Raw genomic sequence first — 21,472 nt, 5'->3', positions numbered from 1 at the left:
CGGGCTGCAGGCGGTGCTAAACCGCTGCGCCATCAGGGCTACCCTGGATGGTCTCTTAAAGGGAGTTTTTATCATTCTTGAATCTTTATTAGCAAGATTCTCACACTAAAATTCAATAGCCAAAAGAATGGGGAACAGATTTATTGAGGAGAAAACAGATTGCAAAAAAAATAATAAAGAAGTGACTGGAATCAATCACATAAATATTAAGGGTTATAAATCGGTTTTAACCTGTTTGCTTAGGAAAAACAGTGGTAAGTAGAACTTGGATATTAATATTGTGGTATATATTTATTTTTTAAAGTTTATATTTTAATTCCAGTTAGTTAACATACAGTGTCATATTTGTTTCAGGTATACATATGGTATTTAAAAAAATTTTTTTTTAAAGATTTTATTTATTTATTCATGAGAAATACAGAGAGCAAGGAAGAGACATAGGCAGAGGGAGAAGTAGGCTCCCTGCCAGAAGCCTGTGAAACTTGATCCCAGGACCCAAGGATCACGACATGAGCCAAAGGCAGTTGCTAAACCACTGAGCTACCCAGATGCCCTGTGATATTTATTTTTAATTGGGAGGACATATCAAGTCTATTTTATCTTCTACAGCAGGAAGCCTAACTTCTATCTTGGGATGAGCTAAATGTTGATCCAGTAGGAGCCCAGCACATAGGCATGCAGGAATAAGAGAAAAGAATTTATAATCAATGTCAGAAGGGTGAAAGCAAAATTATAGGTATTAGAAGGTTAAGTTTGGACCAGATAGCTAGGTCACACTGGCCCTTTTAGGAAGGGGAAGTTTATACAGCTAAGAGGGGAACTGTGGTGTAGATGAGGAAGTGAAAATGCTTAGAAGAGGAAGAGAAGAAACAGAAAGGGAAATGGGCCCACAAAGTGTTGCTTTTTATTTCTCTTCTTTTTTCTTCCTTCTTCTTCTGTCTCATCAGACTTACAGAGTTCCTATAAATCAGATGCTGAGAGCACTTAGAATGTGTCCTGAACGAGTGATTTCCAAATCAGCCTGAGTCTTCTGTGTCTAGATGTTTTCCTAATGTGCTTTTAACCCCTCAGTTTGTTGAATTTGCACAAAGAGCTCTTAAAGGAAGGTCCATTTACTGGGGAAGCATGGATAGACAATAGGTTGATTTATAGCTTTGGGGAAGCCTGGATGTTTGGATTTTGACTCTTTGTTAACATAAGGGCATTGGAATTTATGATGTGCTGTTTAAAATTTGAATCTCCTCTGGCAAACCCCAAGGTCATTTTCTTTACTGATGGTTTTCAACCAGCCTAACCAGTTAGATAACCTGGCTTTATTATGTCACCAGAGGGAAAGAAACCCTGCTGGAAACTTCTACTTTAGCCTCTCCTGAGGCCAGGATCCCTTGTATATATCTTGAGGGTTCAAATTGGTGATAAAGGCAATCCCCCCATGAGTTTAAGGACTCAGGGGAGCTTATGTTTATTGTTTTAAACTATTAAATTTTTGAGGTAATTCTGAGATAAATAGCTACTTGGTCAAGGCATGAGTTGGTCATTTGGGTATCCAGATGAAATAAAGCTGAATATGGTGAATAGTTCCTTTATTTTGTGCTTCAGAGAGCATTTTTACATCTTTCCACCTCAACATTCTATACACTATATACATTTTGGGATAGATGAGAGGTATGCCTTGTTTTATATGTTGGGAGAAGGGTGATTGGAATACCAGCAGACCCCATACACATTCCCAGGTAGGTCGGTTCCATAAGAGAACAAATAGAAGCTGAGAGACAGAAATTTTTTTTAAAGCTTTTCATCATGCACATCATGGAATTCTTTGTTTCCTTAAGGGAAAATACCCCAATATGAAGACCACTGGAGAGGAGGCACTGTGCTGTGTTGGGAAATACTCTGCACCAGGAAACAGTGAATGTGATATAATAAACACTTTTGAGAAGAATTTCAGTGGGTCCTGGTTGCTGACTCTCAAGCTATAGTCAACCTAGAATGGCATCATAAGCCAGGGTCTGGGGTCAGTTGGGTCTTCTGGGATGATAGAACACATCTCTCTATGGGCTCTATCTCCTTGCCTTTGATGCTCCTTTCTCTGAGAGATGGAAGATGTATATTAGCTTACTTGATTGTTTCTGACTTTTTTTTTCCTGGAATTCCTTTGTTTTATTATGCTTGTTAGTGTAGATCTTCTAATTGTTTCTTTCTTCCTCATACATATTTACCCAACATAGGACCTCTTACCCTTCATGATACGTGTTTTGCATGGCAACTCTGGATATAATGCAGCCAACACAAGACATTTCAAGATGTGACTCTACAGTGGCTACTTAATGTTTTACTATCACTACCAATGCATAATAACATTTTAACATATTTTTTTAAGTTTTATTGAGATATAACTGATGTATAGCAATATAATAAGTTAACACTCATCATCTCATAGATACCAAAAAAAAGAAAGAAAAAGAAAAAAATTATTTTTTCCCATGATGAGAACTCCTAGGATTTATTTTTTTAACAACTTTGAAATATACTATACCATTTTAAAAAATCTTATCAATCCAATTGAGAGCTGACTCTTAATAACGGACACAGTAGAACTTCTCTGTTATTTTTAGAGTTCCTGAGGTTTTGGTCAACTTTCATGGCATTTTACAGAGAGTCACCATTTAGGGGTTAGATTTCACCCTTTGGTTTACCAACAGACAGCAGGATGGGCTTTATTCAAACCAACTTTCACCCTATCCCAACTCTCATCTATAGAAGAGGGCTGGGGAGTGGTGAGGAAAGGAATATGGAGTCAGAATTGCCCACAGCCACATGGTTCTTGCTTCCTTCACAGAACTGAGAAAGAAGACTCCCATAGAAACACTGAGACAGCTTGGTATGCTTACAACAAGGAGATTAGCATGTCTTCTTCAGATGAACCTTAGAGTTGTGACAGTGAGTCAGTATGACAGTGAGAGGTAGACTTGGAGTGGTCAAAATTCTATTTGGCATGGCAGGGATACATGTGTTTTCTTGGGCCTTTAGTTGGCCCAAAACACTTTTGGTCAAGTGAGGGGATTCTAGCAGTAAAAAGCTGGAGGAAAATGGGTGGGGGTAGTTTGAAGAAGAAAAGATCAAGTGAAAGCCAGATCTTATGTCAGTATGGTGGAGGAAATAATGAAATAATGGAACTGACTCTTACTGACCCAACCCCCCACCAGCCACTACTTTCAGTTTCTAGCCAAAACTCTGGTAAGAAATGAAAGGTTGAGAAGTTTTGAATTAGACATGTGATTGTATTTTTTAACTGGACTGGACTGACTCTTCATAACTGAAAGTGAGGAACCCAAACGGAGATCATGGACTCTATCCATAGATGTTATAGGACATGAAAATGGAATTCAGCAAAGCACGATCGAAAACACTGATTTGAGGGGAAATTGTTTTCATATATGCACCTCCTTGAATTAAGATTCATGTAACTTAGTTACTAGCTGATGACTCTAAAATTTACATCTCTGGCTCCTTTTCCGTATTCTCTCTCTTTTTTTAAAAATATTTTATTTATTCGTAGAGACAGAGAGAGAGAGAGAGGCAGAGACACAGGCAGAGGGAGAAGCAGGCATCATACAGAGAACCTAACGTGGGATTCGATCCAGGGTCTCCAGGATCACGCCCTGGGCTGCAGACGGCGCTAAACCGCTGCACCCCCGGGGCTGCCCCTTTTCCATATTCTCAATGGTGTCCTGGGTATCTCCACTGGGATACCTCACCAGATTCTATACAAAGACCATATATGGTAGTTCATTAGTAGGGGCTTAGGAGCCAGACTGACTGGATTCATTCCTGGCTCTATACTTAGCAAATTACTTAACTTCTTTGTGCCTCAGTTTCTTTATTTGTGAAATATGGTTAATAATATATTCCTCATATGTTTGTTATAAGGACTAAATTATTTATTTTGGCTGACACTTGATAGAACAAAACAAATAGTAGAGCAAGGATTTCAACCCAGCTTTATTAGATTCCAGAGTCCATGCTGTAATCACTGAGATAAACTTATAATTACATGTTGAAATGGCAATATTTTGACATATGACAGTAAAATATATTACTAAAATTAATTTCAATAATTTGTCTCTTCTTGTTTTTTAACATGCTTACTAGAAAATGGAAAATTGCATGTGAGGCTCACATTCTAGTTCTGCTGGACAGTGCTGTTCATTCAGTACCTTATCATTATCTGAAATTTTCTTGCCTTCAAATCTCAAACATTTCACTCACCAAATATAATCTCTTTCTTTGCATTTTGCCTAAAATAGTCTTACTTAGCTCTTCAACTTATGCACAGAGACACCCAGTCCATCAGTTCACTTAATAAACTCTCTCTTATTCATTGTTTAGGGGCAAATCAGTAATCACTTCCTCAGAGAAGCCTTCCTTAACTTCTTTGATAGGTCACAGGCCCTATTGTAGCATTCCTTAAACATCATCACTCAGTCCTTTCTGTCTTATTTCTTATTATAGTTGCAATTTTCTGTTTATTTGTGCAATTATTTTATTACTCTCTGGGTCGTCCACTAAAATGCAACATGCCTAAGGGAGCAAACTATATCTGTTTTTGACTCAACAGCAATTTCCCCGGGTCTACAATAGCACTTACACCATAGTAAAAATTCAAAAAGATAAATATTCAGCTCATAAATATTCTCACTCAATCATTTTTGACTCACAGGGCCTCAGACTCTACTGACACTAATATTCTATATTCTGTCCCTATTCATCCATCCTCTCCTAACTCTTTGACCCCTGTCCAGATTAAACACTATGATTAATTACTGCAATGGTTTCTTGGAAGAATCAAATTCCTCACCCTCTGTCCTCTTACCTCATCTCACAGGCTCTAACTCTAGGTAACCCCAATGCTCTGCTTTCTCTTTTTTGACATTTGTGTAGCCTTTTTCCAAGCCCCGGTGGAGAAAATGAACGAGGTATATTGGTACCACGCTAAATTCATAAACTCTAAACTTGACTGGCAAACCCAAAGGACCTTCATACTTCTTGCCTTTGTTCCCTTTGCCTTTGGAGACATGTCTAGTAGGAAATTGCTGTGGCCAAGGTCATAAAGGTTTTTTATGTGTTGTTTAAGAAACACTTGCCTACTTTAAAGTCTTAAAACATTTTCTTATTTTGTCTTCCAAAAGTTTTATAATTTTGTCTTTCATATTTAAGACTATAATTTGCCTAGAACTGTTTTTTGTCTCAACACCCTCTACTCAGGAGCCATACTTTCTTTGCTGATCTGCAGTGCTGTTCTGTCATAAGTCATGATTCTGTATATGCAAGGGACTTTTTTCTAGACTCTCATTTTTAATCCACTGATTCATTTTTTTAAAAAATATCATAATTAATATATATTTTAAAGCAGCATTTGACTGTGATTGGTCCTTTGTTCTTCAATAGTAACTTTAGAATCAGTTTGTTATAAATTAATCTTAGAGATTTTAGAGATATTGATCCTTCTTGTACAAAAGCATGGTATATCACTACTTTTTAGGCTTTCTTTACTGTATCTCACTAAGTTTTATAATTTTCTCCCAAAAGACTTTGCACATTGTTAGATTTATTCCCAAGCACTTGAAATTTTTATAAAATGAATCTTTTTGGGGTGTTTTTCCCCCTAACTTTTTATTGTGAAAAACTTTTAAACACACAAGAAAATTGAAATAATGCATATCTATATATCTTTCACCTAGATTCAGTCACTGTTAATTTTGTCATATTTAATATCTGTAATGTATAATTTTTTGTTGTGCCATTTCCATAAAATTTGCAAGGGTGGAGTCATCATTTAAAACTAGGAAATCTCTTCAAAAAACAAAACAAAACAAAACACTGGGAAATCTAATTCTACGGTTATATCAAGACATTGTAAGCTAATTTTGTGTTTTCTAAGTATTCACAATTGCCTATTTCTTTCCCTCTGTTTTGTTTTGACCAAACTGTAGTCAGGTTTCTATTTTCCCTGTAGGCCCCTGAGCTCTGCTCTCCCCAAGACTCAGCAAGCACATATGTGAAAAAAGTGGAACATGCACCCCCTTATTAGCTTCTCCTAAAGTTGACTGACTGTAGTGAGACCCTTTTCTTGTCAGATCCCACTAGTCCTTCCTCTTGCTTATCCAGTTCTTCATAAAAGATTCTACACAACTCTGCTTTTCTTCTTTTGCCCTATAAAAGAAAAATCATTTTCTGTCTGATTTTTAGATGCTTGCGGATTTCTGATATGAGTGTTCTCGCTACTACAATAGTCTTTCTTTCTCATTAAAGTCTCTCCTTACCTAAGTCTGAGTTTGTTTTTATTTGACATTTTCCTGCCTCAGACCTGGAGTCAGCCATTTTTTCCATTTAAAAGGAAATTATTCCTTTTAGTGTATACTTTTTTATTGTCTGTGTGTGTGTGTTTAGGCTTTTTTATCTAACCATTTGAAAGTAAGTTGCAGATATTATGATGCTTCACCCATTAATATCTCAGCAAACATCTTTCAGGAATAAGGAGAGTCTCCCTCATAATCACAATCTGTTACCCACACAAGAAAATTAAGTATAATTCTACAATGCCATCTGATATCTAATCCATATGCAGATTTCCCCAGTGTCATCATGGCCTTTTATTGCTGTTTTTTTATTTATATTTTTTATTTTTATTTTATATTTTTTATATTTTTTAAAGATTTTATTTATTTATTCATAGACACACACACAGAGAGAGGCAGAGACACAGGCAGAGGGAGAAGCAGGCTCCACGCAGGGAGCCCGACGTGGGACTCGATCCAGGGTCTCCAGGACCACACCCCAGGCCGCAGGCTGCGCCAAACCGCTGCGCCACCGGAGCTGCCCTTATTGCTGGTTTTTGTTTGTTTGTTTTTCTCTTCTACCTAGAATCCAATCAAGGTTCATGCATTATATTTGGTTGTCTGGTCTTTTGGATCACTTTTAATTTAGAACATTTGCCCCTCTTTCTTTCTTTCTTTCTTTCTTTCTTTCTTTCTTTCTTTCTTTCTTTCTTTCTTTCTTCATGACATTGGCTTTGGAAAATGATATATAACTATTTTACATATATCATAGAGTAAAGCAAATAAGAAAAGGTCCAGAGTCAAGTGTAAGACAAATAAAATACAAAAGGATAAGAAGGTACAAAAATAAAATGAGAGAAAACAGTAATGTTAAATTCGATCTGGCAATGTCAATATCAACTCATGATTTTAAAACTGTATCACTTGGGCTCCCTGCAAGCCTGCTTCTCTCTCTGCCTACATCTCTGCCTCTCTCTCTGTGTGTCTCTCATGAATAAATAAATAAAACTGTATCACTTCCTATTTTTGTTCACTAAAGTGGCCCAGAAGCAATGACACTCCAGTAGCAGTGAGCACACTGGCTGTCCAGATTATAGTTTCTAAATACTCTTCCCCCCAAAAGGAATCATTGACTTTTAATTGAAAAAAATGGGTGATTTCAGGACTAAGGCAGCAAAATACAAAGTAAGCATAGAACATCTTGTTATGACCCTGAGCCTAGACTTCCTAATTTTATTATTTTTTTATTTTATTATTTTTTATTTATTTATTTTTAAATTTTTATTTATTTATGATAGTCACAGAGAGAGAGAGAGAGAGAAAGACAGAGACATAGGCAGAGGGAGAAGCAGGCTCCATGCACCGGGAGCCCGATGTGGGATTCGATCCCGGGTCTCCAGGATCGCGCCCTGGGCCAAAGGTAGGTGCCAAACCGCTGTGCCACCCAGGGATCCTGACTTCCTAATTTTAAATTATGGCTCTACCACTTGCAAATTTTCGTAGCAAGTAGGCAAAAAAAATCCACATTAACTTCTCTGTGTTTCAGTATCTCAATCAATAAGTTAAGAGATGATCATAATACTTAGTTCAAAGAGTTTTTACAGAGGATTGAATGACAATACTTGTGAAGTTGTCAGAATGGTAAATGGAACATAGTAAGTCTTCAAGAAATATTAAGTATTATTGTAATTATTTTCATTAACACCATTCAGACTTCCTATTATTCTTATCATAAAAACCAAAATTGTTAATAAGGCCTGTAAGATCCTGCTTTATCTCTCCATTTCTACTTTATTATATTCACTGCATACCATTCTTCCCTTTGCTTTCAAAATATAAACCACATTTATGAATATGCCACATTTTTATCCACTTCAGAGCCTTGGCACATATGTTCTCTCTTTTTGAAATGTTTTCCCTTGTCTTTTTCACGGATTCTTCAGCTCAGCTCAAATACAACTTCCCTGAGGAATCCTTCACACCAGCTTCATTGTTATATAAACCCCACAGCATGCTATAGTTCTTACTAGCACTTTATTAATCATAGACTAGATTGTTGCAGAAAAAAAACCCAAAATCTCAATAGCATAAAACAACAAAGGTTTTTGCTAATTACATGTCCCCATGTTTCTTCAAGATATGTTGTTCATCTTAGACACTTAGTCATTCACTCAGGCTGACAAAGTAGTTTCCATCTTTAACTGTGGCAACTCTCACATTGGGCACTTAAATGCTCATCCTAGCTATGACATGTGTCACTTTTCTCAAAAATTGAGGTGAAATTCGCGTAAATAAAATTAACCATTTCAGAGTGAATAATTCAGTGACATTGAACACATTTGCAATGTTGTATAACCACAAACTCTATCTAGTTCCAAAACGTTTTCATCACCCTAAAATAAAAACTTGTACCAATTAAGCAGTTACTCTGCATTCCTCGTATCTTCTAGTCTTTGGCAACCACCAATCTGCTTCCTGTCTTTATGGATTTACCTATGCTGGATATTTCATAGAAATGGAGTCATGCAGTAGGTAACATTTTGTGTCTGGTTACTTACACTTAGTGTGATGTTTTCAGATTCATTAGTGTGTAGCATGCCACTAAAAAAAAAAATCTATTTATCTGTTGATGTATATTTGGATTGGATATTTTGGCTATTGTAAGTAGTACTTACAATAGTAATGAACATTAGTATCCAAGTATTTGTTTGAATCTCTGTCTTCAATTCTGTTGAGTATATATCTGGAATTTCTGGATCAAATGATAATCCTATGTTCAACTGTTCAGGAACTACTAAACTGTTTTCCACATGGTTGAACTATTTTACATTCTCACCAATAATATACACAGGTTGCTATTTCTCCACATCTTTACCAACACTTATTTTTCTTCTCTCAATCTCTCTCTTTTTAAATTATAGCCAACATAGGGCAGCCCCGGTGGCACAGCGGTTTGGCTCCGCCTGCAGCCCAGGGTGTGATCCTGGAGACCCGGGATCGAGTCCCACGTCGGCCTCCCCGTATGGAAACTGCTTCTCCCTCTGCCTGTGTCTCCTGCCTCTCTCTCTCTGTCTCTCATGAATAAATAAATAAAAAATCTTTAAATTAAACTAACTAAATAAATAAATAATAGCCAACATAGTGGATATCTTTGTAGTTTTGATTTTCATTTCTCTAATGACTAATGATGCTGAATGTCTTCAACTGTGGTTGCTGGCCATTTGATATATCTTATTAGGAGAAATATCTATTCTGTTCCTTTGTCCATTTTTAAAGTAGGCTGTTTGTCTTCTTATAATTGAGTTGTAAGAGTTATTTATATATTCTGGGAATAAAACCTTTATGATTGGCAAACATTTTCTCTCATTCTGTGGGTTGTCTTTTCACTTTCTTGATAATGTCCTTTGCTGCACAAAAGCTTTTTACTTTTGATGAAATCCAATCTATTTTTTTCTTTTGTTATTTATGCTTTTTGTGTCTTATCCAAGAATGCCTTGACAAATTTGAGATCATGAAGATTTATCCCTATAATTTGTTCTAATTTTATAGTTTTAGCTCTTATATTTAGGTCATTGATCCATTTTTAAAAAGATTTTATTTATTGGAGAGAGAGCACATGCGCAGAGGAAGGGGCAGAGGAAGAGGAAGAGACAGAATCTCAAGCAGACTCCCTGCTGAGTGTAGAGCCTGACACAAGACCAATCTCATGACCCTGGGATCATGATCTGAGTGAAAATCAAGAGTCAGATGCTCAACCAATTGAGCTACCAGGGGGCCCCTGTCATCAATCCATTGTAAGTTAAGTTGCTAATGTGGTATGAAGTAGGGGTACAACTTCATTCTTTGTTTTGCAAGTGGATATCCAGTTGTCCCAGCAACATTTGTTGAAAAAACTATTCTTTTCCCATTGAATGCCTTTGGCACCCTTGCAAATCAATTGGCCATAAATGCATAGGTTATCTCTGGATTCTCAATTCTATTCCATTGGTCAATACAACTATCTTTATGACAGTATCACACATTTTTGATTACTATATATTTGTGTGGTAAGTTTTTAAATGCAGAAACATGAGTCCCCAACTTTGTTCTTTTTAAATACTGTTTTAACTCTTCACAGCCCTTTGAAATTCCACATAAATTTTAGGATTGGCTTTTGCACATCTGCAAAAAAGGGACACGTGTCACTTTTGTTCATAATTCATTGGCCAGAACTATTAACTTGGTCCAACCCAATGTGTAATCCTATGTGTCAGAAAGATGGGGGGAGAATCATATATTAGTGAGCAGCACCAATAACCATGAATCTTATTATTTTTAAATCCTATTACTCTAGGAGGGGACCAACACCCCATTTATTTAAATGACACTCATATATTCACTCTTTTCTGACTCATTTTTTCCTAACCTCTTCTTGCTAAATCAGAAACTAGGAAGGGTATGAGATTTTAAGCTGCTTGCAAGCTAACACATTATGCTGCTTTAGGGTTTTATATATACACTGGCAGAAAACAGGAAATGTCTGTGTTAGAGACAAAAACTGTGTACTCATAATGAACACAGCAGCCAAGGTAACATCATAGCTCCTGTTTCCTGAACCCCAGTCCTCACAGGGCAACACAATGAGGGCCAGATGGTACCTATGCATGCTTTTGGAATTCAACAAAGAAGATGAAGTCCAAGTTTCAGAGACTCTGATCTTTTTTTTTTTTAATTTTTATTTATTTATGATAGTCACACAGAGAGAGAGAGAGAGAGAGGCAGAGACACAGGCAGAGGGAGAAGCAGGCTCCATGCACCAGGAGCCCGATGTGGGATTCGATCCCGGGTCTCCAGGATTGCGCCCTGGGCCAAAGGCAGACGCTAAACTGCTGCGCCACTCAGGGATCCCCAGAGACTCTGATCTTAATAGTGTTGCTAGCTACCTTATCCTACTTTCTAGAAAAAGACATTATTTTATTATCCTGGAATTTAAATAAAAGTTCCTGGGGAAAGATATCTGTAAATTTCACAGAAGGAGTCACCATTTTGATCTTTACTTATCTGGGAATGCAAATACATCTGATCCAGGGGGAGTCCCTGTCTCTGTCTTTCCCAGGACTGTCTGCCTATACAAGCATTCCTGGACAGATAGTTCTGGGTCACGTGGGTTAAACATGTAGGAGTGGTACACATTACAGAAAATTGTCTTTTAACATCTCTTAAATTGTCTCCTTCAAAGTTCTGGTTTTGAACATTCCACCATACTTGCCTTAAAAAAAAAAAAAAGACTATTATTTTTTCTTTTGAATATTTTATTTCTTTCTTTGAGAGACAGAGAGAAAGCATGGACAGGGGGAGGGGCAGAGGGAGAAGCAGGCTCTATTTCAGGAACCTGAGATCATGACCTGAGCCTAAGGCCTATGTTTAACCAACTAAGCCACCCAGGTGCCCCCCAAATCTTATTTTTTACAACTATTTCAATTTTGAGGAGTCCCAAATTAAGTCTTGTTAATTTCCTCAATACCAAAACACTGTGGGTGACAAACTTAAAGTGTTCAATCACAATATTTTGGCAAAAAGCACAATGATAGATGGTATACAGGACAATAATCTTGACCCAAATGAAGGGATAGGAAAGCTCCAAATCTCTCACAAAAATAATTTAATTTTGTTTTTAAAATTATTTTTAAATTTTAAATTTTAATTTTTTTATAGATTTTATTTATTTGACCGAGAGAGAGAGTGCATGAGCAGGGGGAGGAGCAAGCAGAGGGAGAAGGAGAAGCAGGCTCCCCACTGAGCAGAGAGCCTGATGTGGGGCTTGATTCCAGGACCCCAGGATTATCACCTGAGCCAAAGGGAGATGCTAAACCAACTGAGCCACCCAGGACTCTCCTCACAATTTATTGTAATGAGCTTATTATATTAGATATCAGGAATTGTGTTGAATATTATAATTTGTATAAAAAAGGGAATAAAGAATACATATGCAATTTCTTGTAGATAGGTATTAATGTAATTTTTGCATTTTGTATCACATGAATAGACTTAATTTTTTAAAAAATATATCCTGTCAACCACATATGTTAAAATGATTCAGACAGAGATAGGGTATTCTTCATATTGTTGAATATTTCTTTGTATCCATGTCCTTCCATTTCCTTTTCTTGGACCCAAGATGATGGTAGTGAAGGGAAGTGTGAAAAGGATTTTTTTTTTTAAAGAAAAGGATATTTTTGAAGGATCCTGGCAATATTTCAAAATTCTGAGGGACTTTAATTTCCAACATAAAATTTGGTACCTAGCTGAATGATCAATCCAGTGTGAAGGTAGAGAATCATTTTCATTAATTGTATCCGTTAATGATACACATGAGTTTAAAACTTTATTTTTGGATTCAAAATGACATTCAGCACTTTACACTTGCTAGAATGGCTGTGAGTAAACAAACAAACAAACAAACCTGAAAATAACAAGTGTTGGTGAAAATGTGGAGAGATTGCTATACAATTTTTATGCTGATGGGCATATAAAATAGTGCAGCCAATACAAAAGCAGTCTGGCAGTTTCTGTAAAGGCTAAATGCAGAATTATGATATGACTTAACAATTTCACTAATATACCTATTCTCAAAGGAACTGAAAGTAGGAACTTAACAAGATACTTGGAAGCTGATTCTCACTGCAGCATTATTCACATTAGCCAAAAGGTGGAAATAATCCAAATGTCCACCAACAGATGAACGGACCAACAAATACGGCATATACATACAAGGGGATATTATTCAACCATTAAAAAGGAATGGTGTGTTGACACATGCTACATGGACGAGCCTTGAAAACATTATCTAAATGAAATAAGCCAGCACAAAAAGATAAATATTATATGATTCCAGTTATATGAAATACCTAGAATGGGTAAATTCATAGATTTAAAAAAATATCTTATTTATTTATTCATGAGAGACAGAGAGAGAGGGGCAGAGACATAGGCAAAGGGGGAAACATGGTGCCTGAAGGGAGCCCAATGCGGTACTTGATCTCGGAACCCCGGGATCACACCCTGAGCTGAAGGCAGATGCTCAACCACTGAGCCATCCAGGAGTCCCATATCATAGAAAATAGATTAGAAGTTACCAGAGGCTGAAGGGAGGGGATGAGGAGTTATTAATTAATGGTTACAATTTCTGTTTGAAGTGATTAAAAAGTTCTGGAAAATAGTGATAATAGAAGCACTGTATTCTGAATGTGATTGATGCCATGGACTGTATACTTAAAGTGGTTAAAATAGCAAATTTTATGTTATAGGTATAATAAAAAGAGTTCTAAAAAATTAATAATATAGTATTCCTAAAGCCATTGAATTGTATAAATAGGTGAATTGTATGGCACATGAATTATATGCAGATAGCTGCTTTAAACAAAGGACAGTCACAGTTTCAACCTTGCTGAAAAAGAGACAACTCTGCATGTACTAGTAAGAACGGTTTGCACATAAGATAAGGTTGATGTATAATTATTTAATAAATGCATGAAAGCTAGCCTATCTTGAAATCCAAAAAAACAACTAGGAGATACAAAACCAGTAATTGAGGATAGAGCTGCTGTTCCTAAGATGAGTTGTCAACTCTTCCAAAACACAACTAGAAAAACCTATTAATCAGACAAAACTTTGTTAGAATAACTGCCATAAGGAAGAATACCACCTTGATAGAGTCTAAGTAATACTTTAGAAGAATGAAGTCAGAGGAAGATATTCTTAGGGTTTTAGAGCCTTGAGTTCAAGAGGCTTAGATGGGTCAAGAAAGGAAATTGGGAGATTGGAGAAAGTTTGTGATATAGTAGTTTAGGATTGGTGGATTTAGTGAGATGAGGATCTTGAAGTGAGTCATGATAAGTAAATAGTTACTTGTTAAGTAAGTTTTATGTCCAGGTGGTTGATCCTTTGTCTTAATAGAAAAAGCTGTTTGCCTAGATGAACAAACTGCTTACATAGATAAAATTAGATATGTAAAAATTTCTCCAAGTGGATAGTGAAGTTATTGATTTATCATCTTATCTTTCTGGATAAGATTTCCTGAGGCAAATATTTAAGTTCTCTGTTCCAATAGTTAAGCTATGTTGATGCAGGTGGTCTCAATTATTCAGGAAGACTGAACAATCATTACAGAGGGAAGCCTAGACTTCACTCTACCCTATTTCTTTCTTAGTCTAGATCAGCGATTGGCAAACCACAGACTGTGAACCAAATCTGGCCCATTGCCTATTTTTGTACAATCCAAAAGCTAATAATGGTCTTTACATTTTTAAATAGTTGGGAAAAACTAAAAGAATACTACTTTGTGACACATGAAAATTAAAAGAAAAATTTCAATGTCCATAAATAGTTTATTGGGATACTACTACACTAATTCATATTGTCTATGGCTACTTTTGTGCTACAAGCTCGGGGCTGAATAGTTGCAACAGAGACTATATGGCTTGCTATATTTACTATCTGGCTCTTTATAAAAAAAGAAAGCTTGCTGACTCCTTTCCTGCATGGGAGAACATATTACCAAAGGGTGACCAAGCTATTTAAGAACAAAAAGAAGAGGTTGAAACAAAGAAAATGAGATAAATTCTTCTGAATCTGACTGGGTAACCAAATCAAAGGAAATCAGATCAAAGATATTTTTTCTTATATATTTTTAAAAAAATTTTAAAAAAGATTTTGTTCATTTATTCATGAGAGACAGACACACACACACAGAGACAGAGAGAGAGATAGAACTGCAGAGACACAGGCAGAGGGAGCAGCAGGCTCCATGCAGGGAGCCCGACGTGGGACTCTATCCCAGGACTCCAGGATCACACCCTGGGCTGAAGGCAGTGCTAAACTGCTGAGCCACCCGGGCTGCCCAGACCAAAGATATTCTATTCACATATGACCCAAAGCTGATAGCAAGATACCTTAAAGAAGAATATTTTTCTCAAATACAAAAATTAACAGAACTAAAAGTAAATCTTGAATCTCTTCATGTTTGAAACATAAGGCACTTACTTTTCAGTAATTGTCTGCATTGTTAGGCAAAAACATAATAAATGTGAACATGTGTTTCTGCTGGGGAAGGAGGACAATTGAAAGAAATATTTTCTAATCCATTCTTCACTGCATACACACACATACCCACTTGCACAAACTCACAATAACCAAAAATATGCTCACTCCCCAAATAAAATTAAAATAATAATGACAAGGATAGCCGTGTGGGAATGGAAAAAAAAAGAAAAAATAATAATCATGCAAACCACATTTATAGTTTGTATTTAAACAAATAAATGAAGATCCTGGGAGTAAATGCAAATGTAAAGTTAATTGAAAGAAAAATGATGAACAAACAGCATTATTAATATACACAATTCTCCTATTATATAAGTATTAGTAGATGAAGTGTTGTGCCCAAGATTGCAAACCCGAGAAACCACCAAGGAGCCCTCACCGATGCGAGCACATGAGGGTTTATCAGCAAGCTTGAGCTTGGGTCCAAGTGTACCCGACACAGTGAAGCAGGGACTTAGACCCCGAGGTGGGTTACAGCTGGGTTTTTATGGGCTGGTCTAGCGGATTTCCAGAAGGGGTGGAGGAATTTCTTCATTCCCATATGGGGGAAAGGGTGGGGGAGTTTCTTAAGCTCTGTTTTCATTCCGATATGGGACTTTCTGTCAAGGGCCTTAAGCTCTGTTCTCATCCTGATATGGGACTTTCTGTCAAGGGCATTCTGCGGTTTTTCCTGTAACTGAAGTAGGGTAAAGTTCAGCTCTTGTTCACAGGGGCCTGAGATGGCTGTACTTGTGCTAACGCTAAACTTGAGGTGGAATGGCCTTAATTTTCTCGGCCTCCACAGAAGTTCTCTGCTTCTCTACAACTTTGGAACTACAGAGTTGAATTGTTAAATATACTCCATGTGAGCACCAAGAATCAGAAAGACTTTACTGTCATTCTTTGATGTCACATCAAAAATGTCCAGAGTAGGGATCCCTGGGTGGCGCAGCGGTTTGGCGCCTGCCTTTGGCCCAGGGCGAGATCCTGGAGACCCGGGATCGAATCCCACGTCGGGCTCCCGGTGCATGGAGCCTGCTTCTCCCTCTGCCTGTGTCTCTGCCTCTCTCTCTCTCTCTCTCTCTGCGTGACTATCATAAATAAATAAAAATTAAAAAAAAAATGTCCAGAGTATTTGGACTGAGAGACAATAGCCAGACTACACATAAAAACAGAACTCTGGCCCACAATCTGTATTAACTAGCATAGGAAATTAACCCATTATCTACAGTAACCAGCCCAGGAAGTCAACTTACTATCTGTAAAGTCAGACTTGTAGAAGTCAGATCACCATCTCCAGGAAACAGTCCTGGAAGCCAAACAATAATACAATAACCCCTGTAACAATCAGCCTGAAATGTCTAAGACTTGATAACACCGGAAAACTTTTGCTGCTCCTACGCAATGTAGGACTAAATAGAGAAAGCCAAATCACATAACAATCACATAGGATATTCTACTTGTAGTTAGTCCACCTATAGCTTCCCCACATCAACCCTTCCAAACAAGTCACACCCAGTCTTCCCCTTTTTCCACTATGAAGCTTCCCTACCTCTTTTCCTGCCTTTGAGTTTCTGCCAAACACAAGTGATGGTGATTTTCTTGCTACAACAAGCTCAGAATAAATAGCTTTAGCTTGTTCTCATTTTTAATTCTGCAATACCATTATTTGTTTCTGCAAGACTGTTACTATCTTCATCAGAAATATCTTCTAAAAAAAAAAAAGAAATATCTTCTAGTTTTCAACCTTTGCTATTCAACACTTGATCTGGGAAAGACTGTTTGGCTGACATCCTAGAACATGTAATATTGTCAGTGCCCAGCTGCCTTCATATTCTAGGGAGCAATTCTGAAGCTGCTTTGGTTTTTGCATGACAAGTAATTATATAAAGATTTTAGAGAAGAAAGGCTGGGCCCTGGGATTCCCCTTCATCTTTAATTGGGTTTATCTTTTCCACTCCAGTAATATTATTTATAGCCCTTTTTTTTTTTTTTTTGAGAGAGAGAGAGAGAGAGAGTGAGAGCATGGATGGGGGTAGGCAGAGGGAGAGAAAATCTCAAGCAGGCTCTGTGCCCAGTGCAGAGCTTGGCTCAGGGTTCAGTCTCACGACCTGAGCTGAAATCAAGAGTCAGTTGCTTAACTGACTGAGCCACCCAGGCACTCCTATTCATAGCTATTTTTAAAAAGAAATTTCTGAGGCTTTTTGTCCTCAGCTGTTACTATTCTATACCTTTCTGCCAGGTAAGGTGTATCCTGTCTCCATTCCACATCTGACCTTGAAGTCTGGTTATTGATTCATGTTATTGTTCAATCTGAAGCAAGAGGCTATGTCAGCCAAAGCAGGTAGCAATAGCAAAATGACTACTTTAGTGAAGATAGAGAATGGAGGCAATTAGTTTTAAAGCTTCCAGATCTTCAACTTCTGTGGATACTTTTTCTTAAACCCAATCTGCCTATGAACTTGGCTATCTAGTGAAGACATCATGCTGGTTTTGGGATTTTATACAAGTCCTACCTTTCGAGCCCCCCTTTTGCATCTACTCCCCTCTTATATAAACTTAGGGTAGTGTACTGCTTGGAGGAGAGGAAGTTTCCAGGGCACTAGACTTGGATACACTTTGAAACACAATATCAGCTATTGAGGAAGTGAATGATTCAAATGATGAAGTAACATATCCTTTGCAAATCAAATGTTTTCAGTTCTTTGCTTTCAACAAAGTTGAAGGAAGATCTAAAGAAGATGATAGTCAAAATTACATTAAAAATAAGCATTTGATGATTGATAACTATGCAATTTTGGGCATGTAGCTGAGAAAAAGTTCAAATAATTGAAAATACCACTATAGTAAAACCCCTTCCCACCTAGTTATTTATGCTGTCAGTTGTCAAATAAAAACAAATCCAGACAGGAAAGGAGAGATTTTTTTTTCCCCAAAAAGACTATTGTGAAGTGAGGGAGTGTGGTAAGGAAGATACTGCAAAGGAGAGAACAGGTCACTGTAGTAAACAAGGTCAGGAGGAACAGGGCATAGAGGAATGGGACTGAGCAGATGGCATGACTGGATAGTTCTTCTTTGTGGTCAGCCAATTCTGCGAGGGCCATTAATGAGGCTGTTCCACATTGCAATGTTTGTTGAAGCTCAAGGGTAGGCCTAAGTTCAGGGTCCTGGGGGAAGGAGAGAAGGAAAGTTTGATTAAGACAGATTAGTGGCATTTTGTTCAGATTGGTCAGTGTAAACAATTCAGCTAATCATTTGTGAGACCAAGAATGAGACTTTGGAGGGTATGTCTGGCTTTTTCATAGATAACAAGGCTCATCAATGAGTCTTTCTAAGTCATATGGAGAAGGATGGCTTTTGGCAGTATGCCACTGCTTGAAACCCAAAAGAGTGGCGGCGGGGGGAGGGGGGGCAGTTTTTTAAAGATAGCTTTTTTCTAGGACAAGACTTAGGTAAAGTTCAACATTGCCAAAGGTTCACACAGAATTGATGCTGAACCCTAAACCATTTTCTTACTAAGTCATAATCACCCATGGAAGCATGAACTAAAAAAACAAAACAGCATTCATCATTCATCTCGCTAATATACATATATATACCCAATAAAATTTTATTTCTGTGCTAGAATGACCACCATCTCAGCTATTGGTGAATGTCAGGTTCAGGACTGATAGACTTTCCAGATACAATTTGTTTCTATATTATAAATGCTTCTTCCATGCAGACTACTACATTCTGGAGTATCTCAGTTAAAATGTTGGCATCCTGATAGTCTATCTAAGGATCCAAGATAGCAGCTGCTGGTATTTTTTTTTTAAATAAAATACTCCAATTTCTTCATACTGTAATGCTGGACTTTTGTAGTGAATTGGACACCTCCACTGGGACCTTGGATTAATGAGGGATCTCAGTGAGGTGGCAAAGCAAATAGTGATGGTATCTTTCCATGCCCTCAACAAGCCATTAGGGAAGCTATGAGAATCAACCTTTGTTTCAAATAGTGGTCTTTGAGTTCTTGGCTCTTCCGTTTCTTTCTGTCAGTGGTTTTCTATCCAACAATGCTGTAAGCAGCAAACATGGGATGGTATTTTTAGTCTTTCCCCCTCAGCTGCTTTTCTTCATGAACACTAGCAGGTGGCATTTCATCATTCTTAGTGGTTCAGGTTAATATTTTTAAAATTGCACTGATCATGGGCAGCCTGGGTGGCTCAGTGGTTTAGTGCTGCCTTTAGCCCAGGGCATGATCCTGGAGACCGGGGATTGAGTCCTGCGTCAGGCTCCCCGCATGGAGCCTGCTTCTCCCTCTGCCTGTGTCTCTGCCTCGCTCTCTCTCTCTCTCATAAATCAATCAATCAATCAATCTTTAAAAAAATAAAATTGCACTGATCAGATCAATTCCTGGACAGAATTATAAAATGGTAATTGGATGGTATCCATATCCATGTTGTTTGATATGGGTCAGCAAATTTCAGGCCTCAGAAGTCTCTTTTTTTCTTTTTATTACCCTTTAATACTTGCCTGTTCCCCTTCCTCTTCTGCCTGGAACCACCATTCCACTCTTTGCTAACATGAGTTTGACTATTTTAGATTCCTCATGTAAGTAGACCATATGGTATTTGTCTTTCCGTGTCTGGCTTATTCTATTTAGCATAATGTGTTCCAGGGTCACTTATGTTGCCGCAAATGGCAGGACTTCCTTCTTTTTTAAAGCTTAATAATATTCTATGGCGTATATACCACATTTTCTTTATCTGTTCATCATTTAATAGGCATTTAGTTTGCTTCCATGTCTTTGCTATCATGAATAATAATGCAGTAAATATGGCAATACAGACATTTCTTTTGAGATCCTGATTTAAATTCCTTTCCCCATACCCAGGCATGGGATTCCTGGGTCATTTGGTAATTCTATTTTTAGTTTTAGTTTTTTGAGGACCTTCCCTACTGTTTCCCTAGTAGCTGCAGCAATTTACATTCCCACCAACAGTGCAGTCTGGATTCCACCTTCTGTATATCTTCTCTAACATTGCCTTTTTTAAAAAAATAAAGCCATCCTAAGAGTTGTGCCATGATATCTCGTTGTGGTTTTAATTTGCACATTCTGATGATTAATGATGTGTGCTCCTTTTCATATATCTGTTGGCTATTTGTATGTCTTCTTTGGAGAAGGGTCTATTTAATTCTTTTGCCTATTTTTAAAACTATTAAGCTGTAGGAATATAAATGATTATATTTTGGATATAAAGAATTGCATTTTGGATATTTACCCTTTATCAGATACATAGTTTGCAAATATTTTCTCCCCCTTCTGTAGGTGGCCTTTACATTTTGTTGATTATTTCCTTTGCTGTATAGAAGCATTTTAGTCTGACATAACCAAAATTCTTCATTCCTTGTCTGCTTTTTTAAAAAAAAATTTTTACTTATTTATTCATGAGAGACACACAGAAAGAGGCAGAGACATAGGCAGAGGGAGAAGCAGGCTCCCTGCGGGGAGCCTGATATAGGACTCAATCTCAGGACCTGGTGATCACAACCTGAGCCAAAGGCAGATGCTCAACCACTGAGCCACCCAGATGCCCCCCCTTGTCTATTTCTTACATAAAAGTTTGCGATATGGCATTAGGGATGGTCACCTTATTTTTCACTTTAGATACAAATATGGACTAAAGAAAGATTAACAAAACATAATGTGTTTCTGAAACCAGTTTATTTATCTTATTCAAAGGAAATAGGACAGGTATTTCAGCAATCAAGCACCACTTTTAGCAAAAGGTTTTGCAATATCCCAGACATAACCTCCAAGACCTTCCATTTCATAGGTGATACTCAATTGTATGAGATGAAGGTAAAGCAGGATGGATAACTGATTTGGGGAAGCTATTCCACCGTCTGCTCGTTGACTTTTTATACTCTTTATCTTATTGTTCCTCAGGGTGTATGTAACTTACTAACATTCTTCAGGGCAGCTGAAACATATCAATGTTAGGTTGTACGATAAATAATCTGGACAACCAGATACATCTCATGCGGAAAGGCCAGTCTGTGCCCCATTCCGCGTTTATCTTAACATT

At 37.4% G+C, this 21,472-nt stretch overlaps 1 long non-coding RNA gene across 20 annotated transcripts in view; it reads left to right on the top strand.

The window, feature by feature from the left end:
* The window catches only part of LOC144297018 (uncharacterized), a 119,989-nt gene that overhangs the window by 57,054 nt on the left and 41,463 nt on the right, over positions 1 to 21,472 (top strand). For 2 of the 20 annotated variants that reach the window (XR_013364047.1, XR_013364046.1), the window contains one exon: positions 9,260 to 9,687. The exons of 16 other annotated variants lie outside the window; for them this stretch is intronic. This is a non-coding gene — a long non-coding RNA (uncharacterized LOC144297018). Of the gene's footprint in view, positions 1 to 1,832; positions 1,920 to 9,259; positions 9,688 to 21,472 lie in introns of those variants that run through there. 2 more of the 20 variants (XR_013364043.1, XR_013364053.1) reach the window with 2 other exon arrangements.

Source organism: Canis aureus, chromosome 25 (genome assembly GCF_053574225.1).
Source record: "Canis aureus isolate CA01 chromosome 25, VMU_Caureus_v.1.0, whole genome shotgun sequence".
Classification (NCBI taxonomy): domain Eukaryota; kingdom Metazoa; phylum Chordata; class Mammalia; order Carnivora; family Canidae; genus Canis; species Canis aureus.
This window is presented reverse-complemented; position numbering and strand designations above follow the sequence as displayed.